This window comes from Oncorhynchus gorbuscha, unplaced genomic scaffold, assembly GCF_021184085.1.
Source record: "Oncorhynchus gorbuscha isolate QuinsamMale2020 ecotype Even-year unplaced genomic scaffold, OgorEven_v1.0 Un_scaffold_5342, whole genome shotgun sequence".
NCBI lineage: Eukaryota > Metazoa > Chordata > Actinopteri > Salmoniformes > Salmonidae > Oncorhynchus > Oncorhynchus gorbuscha.
The window spans coordinates 18,021-26,987 of NW_025749166.1; the positions used below are offsets into that span (position 1 = coordinate 18,021).

General features: G+C 45.9%; 1 pseudogene; it reads right to left on the minus strand.

The window, feature by feature from the left end:
• Positions 1–536: 536 nt before the first annotated feature.
• On the minus strand, positions 537–6,305 carry LOC124029052 (annotated as a pseudogene).
• Positions 6,306–8,967: the final 2,662 nt, after the last annotated feature.

Consider the following 8,967-nt stretch of genomic DNA (forward strand, 5'->3'; position numbering starts at 1 on the left):
TATCAGAGGGTCAGTAGGTCGTCCCTGGTGGGTATCAGAGGGTCAGTAGGTCGTCCCTGGTGGGTATCAGAGGGTCAGTAGGTCGTCCCTGGTGGGTATCAGAGGGTCAGTAGGTCGTCCCTGGTGGGTATCAGAGGGTCAGTAGGTCAGTCCCTGGTGGGTATCAGAGGGTCAGCAGGTCGTCCCTGGTGGGTATCAGAGGGTCAGTAGGTCGTCCCTGGTGGGTATCAGAGGGTCAGTAGGTCGTCCCTGGTGGGTATCAGAGGGTCAGTAGGTCGTCCCTGGTGGGTATCAGAGGGTCAGTAGGTCGTCCCTGGTGGGTATCAGAGGGTCAGTAGGTCGTCCCTGGTGGGTATCAGAGGGTCAGTAGGTCGTCCCAGTCAACCAATCAGGGCCTCCAGATATAGAGGCCTGTTATCAAAGCAGGGAGATCACTGATGATGGTCACCTCCCTTTTGACTTCATTTCAGACATTTTCAAAGGCACAATTTCTGCAAAGAGTTTGTTTTGTGTGTGTGTGTGTGTGTGTGTGTGTGTGTGTGTGTGTGTGTGTGTGTGTGTGTGTGTGTGTGTGTGTGTGTGTGTGTGTGTGTGTGTGTGTGTGTGTGTGTGTGTGTGTGTGTGTGTGTGTGTGTGTGTGTGTGTGTGTGTGTGTGAACGAGATGTAGTACCCACTAGTAGAGACACTGAGGTGACAGACAGAACTAGGATAAATGAACTTTACCAACTTGTCACGGTGACCATTTGTGGTTGCTATCGAGTGCGTGAGGCCACCGACCAATCAAACACTTTTATTGAGATTTGCCAGCTTTCTTTCAGTCCAGTCTGGACAGTCTCTCCGTAGAGAGGCGTCCTTTAGTTAGTTAGTACTGGGCTGTCTGTCCGCCTGTCTCATCACAGCTTGTCGTCTCTGTCCAGCAGCGCCTGCAGTTCGTGCTGGATGTCCTCGGGGAGCTCCAGGGCAGGCAGGTCGTCCAGAGAGATGTCCTGGGTGGGCATCTCCAGAGGGGGCAGGTTAGGTATGGAGATGTCCTTGTTCCTCCTCTCCTCTGACTGGGGAAGAACCCACAGCTCTGATTTCTCCAGTAAGTCTGTGTCCGCTGCATCCCTCTTCAGCCGGATGTTCTCCCCTCGCAGGCGCTTGTTGTCCTGGGTCAGTTTCTCGTTCTCTCCCAGCAGAATGTCTATGTGGCGCCGCAGGCTGGCGATGGTGGTCTGCTGCTCCTCCAGACGGGTCTTATCATCCTTGTGGGCCTTGCTGCCGGGGCAGGGTGTGGGGGGAGGGGGGGAGCCCTTGTTCTTCAGGAGGTACAGCCAGGTGTCGTACTCCCTCTCTGGGTGGCGGGGGGCTCGTTGGTCACGAGGCCGGGGGCTGGTCGGTAGAGGGGGTGGCTCAGGAGGACCATGGGATTGCCTTCCTGTCTGGTCCTCTTCCACTTCTCCTCAATAAGACGCTGCTGCTTCACGTGGCTGTCTCTCTGGAGCGCCATGGACAAACCAGCCTGGAGGAGACAGACAGGCCTCAGGCACGACTCAACACCACCTCACTACGACTCAACACCTCACTACGACTCAACACCTCACTACGACTCAACACCTCACTACGACTCAACACCTCACTACGACTCAACACCTCACTACGACTCAACTCCTCACTACGACTCAACACCTCACTACGACTCAACACCTCACTACGACTCAACTCCTCACTACGACTCAACTCCTCACTACGACTCAACTCCTCACTACGACTCAACTCCTCACTACGACTCAACTCCTCACTACGACTCAACACCTCACTACGACTCAACACCTCACTACGACTCAACACCTCACTACGAAATGACTCAACTCCTCACTACGACTCAACTCCTCACTACGACTCAACACCTCACTACAACTCAACACCTCACTACGAAATGACTCAACACCTCACTACGACTCCTCACTCCTCACTACTCCTCACTACAACTCCTCACTACGACTCAACTCCTCACTACGACTCAACACCTCACTACGACTCAACACCTCACTACGACTCAACTCCTCCCTACGACTCAACTCCTCCCTACGACTCAACTCCTCCCTACGACTCAACACCTCACTACGACTCAACACCTCACTACGACTCAACACCTCACGACTCAACACCTCACTACGACTCAACACCTCACTACAACTAACACGCTATGCTTTATTCAAATAACCAAAAGACAGAACTAAATATTGACGGACGTTTGGTCATAATTGACCAACAGCAGCCCAGGAGGACATGACTGAGGTCCAAGAATGTGACATTCCCTCCATCCCTCCCACGACACAACACCCAGTCTCACCTGTTCACACTCTGTTAACTTCATGGCTTCCCTCAGCAGCTCTGCAACACACACACACACACACACAAGGCTGATATTAAACATCTGTATCTTGAGCATAATATAGTATGACTGCATTCTAACAGCACACAGTCTTTCTGTGCAGAATGACATTCAGTTCACCCAGCAAGCTTCTACTGTCAGCTTCTTTATTTGTGTTGCAAACGGAGCAGACAACACTTCTCATAATGTTCTCACTATCTCTATGTAGTCTTTAGTCTGTCAGACTCAGGCCCCCGTACATAGTCAGTCAGACGCAGGCCCCCGTACATAGTCAGTCAGACGCAGGCCCCCGTACATAGTCAGTCAGACGCAGGCCCCCGTACATAGTCAGTCAGACGCAGGCCCCCGTACATAGTCAGTCAGACGCAGGCCCCGTCAGACGCAGGCCCCGTACATAGTCAGTCAGACGCAGCCCCCCGTACATAGTCAGTCAGACGCAGGCCCCCGTACATAGTCTGTCAGACGCAGGCCCCCGTACATAGTCAGTCAGACGCAGGCCCCCGTACATAGTCAGTCAGACGCAGGCCCCCGTACATAGTCAGTCAGACGCAGGCCCCCGTACATAGTCAGTCAGACGCAGGCCCCCGTACATAGTCAGTCAGACGCAGGCCCCCGTACATAGTCAGTCAGACGCAGGCCCCCGTACATAGTCAGTCAGACGCAGGCCCCCGTACATAGTCAGTCAGACGCAGGCCCCCGTACATAGTCTGTCAGACGCAGGCCCCCGTACATAGTCTGTCAGACGCAGGCCCCCGTACATAGTCAGTCAGACGCAGGCCCCCGTACATAGTCTGTCAGACGCAGGCCCCCGTACATAGTCTGTCAGACGCAGGCCCCGTACATAGTCTGTCAGTCTGTCAGACGCAGGCCCCCGTACATAGTCTGTCAGACGCAGGCCCCCGTACATAGTCTGTCAGACGCAGGCCCCCGTACATAGTCTGTCAGACGCAGGCCCCCGTACATAGTCTGTCAGACGCAGGCCCCCGTACATAGTCAGTCAGACGCAGGCCCCCGTACATAGTCTGTCAGACGCAGGCCCCCGTACATAGTCTGTCAGACGCAGGCCCCCGTACATAGTCAGTCAGACGCAGGCCCCCGTACATAGACATTGGGGTTGTTAGCTGATATAACTTTTGGATCACAAAAGATTCTCCAAGGGCATGTTTATTATGCCCTGATGTCCCTGGAGACTGAACTGGCACACATAGAGAGGACACTCAACCCTCCACAACTCTCCTAAACCCTCCACTAAACCCTCCTAAACCCTCCACTAAACACTCCTAAACGCGACTCCACAGCGCCGCAGAAGGGTACAGTACACAGAGCAGGAAATAGTTCTTATTCTCCTGGTGACGACTGAGCAAATGGGTTTAATCCCAGATCACAATCTGTTAAAGGTCTGACATCTATAAGGGAAGTTGAGGAAGTGGGTTGTGTGCCAGTTGTTTCAGTCTGACAGTAATTAATAGTCCATCTCTAAGATGTATCATTATTCACAGAATGGTGAAAGAAACAAGTTCAGTAGACTGATGACACACCTGCAGCTTTCCCATGGCAGGAAATAGCTTCTTCATATTTACCAGCTGCCAACAAGCGGTCTGCCTTCCTGGACTGCTGATGGGCCTGAGAGGAGATGTGGAGGGAGATTAAGGATTTATGCCTTTGAGAGAGATCTCATATTAGCCTTATCATCTTACCTACAAATGCACAAATCCTGCCCTGCCAGATAAGACGGTGAAGTACTTCTACATCTTAGAAGTGCTGGCGAGAGAGACTATCAGAAGGGTCTAATCTGAGAAGTCCCATCAGTCCTAATTTCATGTCTGCACAAATAGGTGCACAGAAAATGTTTACTTCATGTCAGAACGAAACAAAATAGCGTTAATTTGATGTTGGTAAAATTCCGTCATTTAAAGGATTGATTATTATATTCTTAGCTATGAGTCTAACTAGCTAATAAAACGCAGGGATAAAGGGAAAGGGATCTTTGGCTTTTCTCGTCTGGTTCCTCTTTCACAATATGTTTACTTCTTTAGTTAGCTAGTTGCCTACTGCTTGTCACACACACATATATATATATATATATAAAGTTAGCTAGTTGCCTACTGCTTGTCACACACATATATATATATAAAGTTAGCTAGTTGCCTACTGCTTGTCACACACATATATATATAAAGTTAGCTAGTTGCCTACTGCTTGTCACACACACATATATATATATATAAAGTTAGCTAGTTGCCTACTGCTTGTCACACACATATATATATAAAGTTAGCTAGTTGCCTACTGCTTGTCACACATATATATATATAAAGTTAGCTAGTTGCCTACTGCTTGTCACACACATATATATATAAAGTTAGCTAGTTGCCTACTGCTTGTCACACACATATATATATAAAGTTAGCTAGTTGCCTACTGCTTGTCACACACATATATATATAAAGTTAGCTAGTTGCCTACTGCTTGTCACACACATATATATATAAAGTTAGCTAGTTGCCTACTGCTTGTCACACATATATATATATAAAGTTAGCTAGTTGCCTACTGCTTGTCACACATATATATATATAAAGTTAGCTAGTTGCCTACTGCTTGTCACACACATATATATATAAAGTTAGCTAGTTGCCTACTGCTTGTCACACACATATATATATATAAAGTTAGCTAGTTGCCTACTGCTTGTCACACACATATATATATAAAGTTAGCTAGTTGCCTACTGCTTGTCACACACATATATATATATAAAGTTAGCTAGTTGCCTACTGCTTGTCACACACATATATATATATAAAGTTAGCTAGTTGCCTACTGCTTGTCACACACATATATATATAAAGTTAGCTAGTTGCCTACTGCTTGTCACACACATATATATATAAAGTTAGCTAGTTGCCTACTGCTTGTCACACACATATATATTTATAAAGTTAGCTAGTTGCCTACTGCTTGTCACACACATATATATATATAAAGTTAGCTAGTTGCCTACTGCTTGTCACACATATATATAAAGTTAGCTAGTTGCCTACTGCTTGTCACACACATATATATATATAAAGTTAGCTAGTTGCCTACTGCTTGTCACACATATATATAAAGTTAGCTAGTTGCCTACTGCTTGTCACACACTATATATCACACATATAATAAAGTTAGCTAGATACCTGAGTTGATCTACTCCAGAATAAAGCTTTAGCTCGGTGAGCTAGTTGTATGGAGGAAGCTTATTTAGCTAGTTACCGTTCCCTAGCTAGTTGACTAGCTGCACTCTTAGCTAGCTAAATGGGACTATTGTTAGCCAGTTAGCTAAGTTAATATTACAGCCAAAATCACAACATATCTGGCAAAGCTAACAAACCTTGGCACTTTGCATTGGACATGAGAACAATCTAGGAGGCTACCAAGTAAAGTGTTATAAACAGCGATCCTGGCTTTGTTTCCAGGATCACAACAAGGGGCTAAGGATGTAGTTAGCTAGCTAGCCTGTTAGCCTACTAGATATTACAACATCAACAGAAACTTACGAGGTTAAGAGGACTGTCCACTACCTCCATATTATTCAACAGTAAAAACTACATGAAACGTCTTGAAGTCCCTCGCAGTCGGTCATCGGTGCTACTGTTTTATTCCCGAGACCAAATATTCGGGTTAATAAACCGGGCTGCTAAAATTAGAAAACGTTTAAAAATACAGGACAAATAGCTTAGATAGCCAGCTAAACAAGGTCATGCCTAGATGGGATACAGCTTTTGTCAAATTGTCGATAAAAGTATATTATTGACATGTTTTGAATATCAGCTAAACCTACCTCTTTTCCTAGCCTTAACCTAATAATCCTAATCTGATACGTTAATTATCCTGAACTGCGTAATAAATTATTCTAAATCTGCTACAAAAAGTACATGTTGACAATAGTTGTATCCATTCTAGACTCAACCGCTAAACAAGGACAAATAACGCGATGACGTTGCAATATTCTTGACGTAATTTCCTCATTTCCGTTTCTGACGGCGACAACACAGATAGAACAATGAGACAGATATTTCACCGGATGTATAAATATGAAGAATCCGGTTGGATTTTCCACCCACTACCAAATATGGTGATGATAGGAAGCCTAGTGGCCGGCAGTGCGAGAAGATGTTGTGAGATGGATTTTGGCCGAAATTCTGAAAAGGTTCTCATCAATCAAATTAATTTATAAAGCCCTTCTTACATCAGCTGATGTTACAAAGTGCTGTACAGAAACCCAGCCTAAAACCCCAAACTGCAAGCAATGCAGGTGTAGAAGCACGGTGGCAAGGAAAAACGCCCTAGAAAGGCCAAAACCTAGGAAGAAATCTAGAGAGGAACCAGGCTATGAGGGGTGGCCAGTCCTCTTCTGGCTGTGCCGGGTGGAGATTATAACAGAACATGGCCAAGATGTTCAAATGTTCATAAATGACCAGCATGGTCAAATAATAATAATCACAGTGGTTGTCGAGGGTGCAACAAGTCAGCACCTCAGGAGTAAATGTCATTTGGCTTTTCATAGCCGATCATTCAGAGTATCTCTACCGCTCCTGCTGTCTCTAGAGAGTTGAAAACAGCAGGTCTGGGACAGGTAGCACCACATTCAGAGTATCTCTACTGCTCCTGCTGAGAGTTGAAAACAGAAGGTCTGGGACAGGTAGCACCACATTCAGAGTATCTCTACCGCTCCTGCTGAGAGTTGAAAACAGCAGGTCTGGGACAGGTATCACCACATTCAGAGTATCTCTACTGCTCCTGCTGAGAGTTGAAAACAGCAGGTCTATTAAACGTCTCCATGCAGTGTTCATTTTTTCCAAAAGTATAAATCTGTAACAAACCGAGTGGACTGCGTTTTGTAGACTTCACCCAAAGTTTAAAAAAAGATAGGTTATTTAGGAGTGGAAGGGTGAATTGAGTTACTGCAGACGGCACTTCACAGAATAGGCGTTCCCTCACACATATATGCAAATAAGTGAAAGAACGCGCCAACAGGATCTCACTAGCTCGTGCTTGGCTCTGCCCACCTTCCTGTTTGTTTCGCCCACTTTGATTAATTTAGCTCCCATTGGAAACTAAAGTCTCTGGTCTATCTTGGGTTAGTTATAAAAAATCTTTGGCTACTTTCCAACATCTCACCACTAGAGGGAAACTGCGATTTATCAACATGTTGCCCGGTGTACTAAAGCAAAGATCGTCTATTATATTGACAAGATATTTGAGTGACCGCTCTAACAATGGAAATCCATGTCCTCAAAGATGGAAGGCAGGCGGTAGGAGGCGAGATCAAGTGGGACCATTCTAGCCAATAAGAGGGCAGATATACGTGTGAACAACAGGCCATAGACACATACAGAGGGCTCATCTTTGTATCTGTGCCATTATTGAGTACCCCATTATGAGTCATAATACCCCAACAAACATATTGGTAACACCCGAAATGGGTTCTAATCGTTTTTCCACACTTCATTTTTGCATTGGTGATTTTAGAACGACTTCATATAAGGTGTTTGGTGTCAGCTCACCCCTCTATGACGTTTTGATAAGGTCTGCGTTTGGTGTCGGCTCACCCCTCTATGACGTTTTGATAAGGTCTGCGTTTGGTGTCAGCTCACCCCTCTATGACGTTTTAATAAGGTCTGCGTTTGGTGTCGGCTCACCCCTCTATGACGTTTTAATAAGGTCTGCGTTTGGTGTCGGCTCACCCCTCTAGGACGTTTTGATAAGGTCTGCGTTTGGTGTCGGCTCACCCCTCTATGACGTTTTGATAAGGTCTGCGTTTGGTGTCGGCTCACCCCTCTATGACGTTTTGATAAGGTCTGCGTTTGGTGTCGGCTCACCCCTCTATGACGTTTTGATAAGGTCTGCGTTTGGTGTCGGCTCACCCCTCTATGACGTTTTGATAAGGTCTGCGTTTGGTGTCGGCTCACCCCTCTATGACGTTTTGATAACCGCACAAATCTCTTTCGGACAAAGTAACTTAATAAAATATATTTGCCTGTAACCCCACCCCCCTCCGCCCCCCCAAAATAAATGCTAATTAGTTGCTAATGTGGAGAATACAGAACTACCAGTGGTGGAAAAAGAACCCAGTTGTCCTACTAGAGTAAAAGTAAAGATACCTTAATAGAAAATGACTCAAGTAAAAGTGGAAGTCACCCAGTAAAATACTACTTGAGTAAAAGTGGAAGTCACCCAGTAAAATACTACTTGAGTAAAAGTGGAAGTCACCCAGTAAAATACTACTTGAGTAAAAGTGGAAGTCACCCAGTAAAATACTACTTGAGTAAAAGTGAAAGTCACCCAGTAAAATACTACTTGAGTAAAAGTGGAAGTCACCCAGTAAAATACTACTTAATACTACAGATCAGAGGCAGTAGAGATGACCAGGTGTTCTAATAATAATAATAATAATATGCCATTTAGCAGACGCTTTTATCCAAAGCGACTTACAGTCATGTGTGCATACATTGTACGTATGGGTGGTCCCGGGAATCGAACCCACTACCCTGGCGTTACAAGCGCCATGCTCTACCAACTGAGCTACAGAAGGACGGAAGGTCGT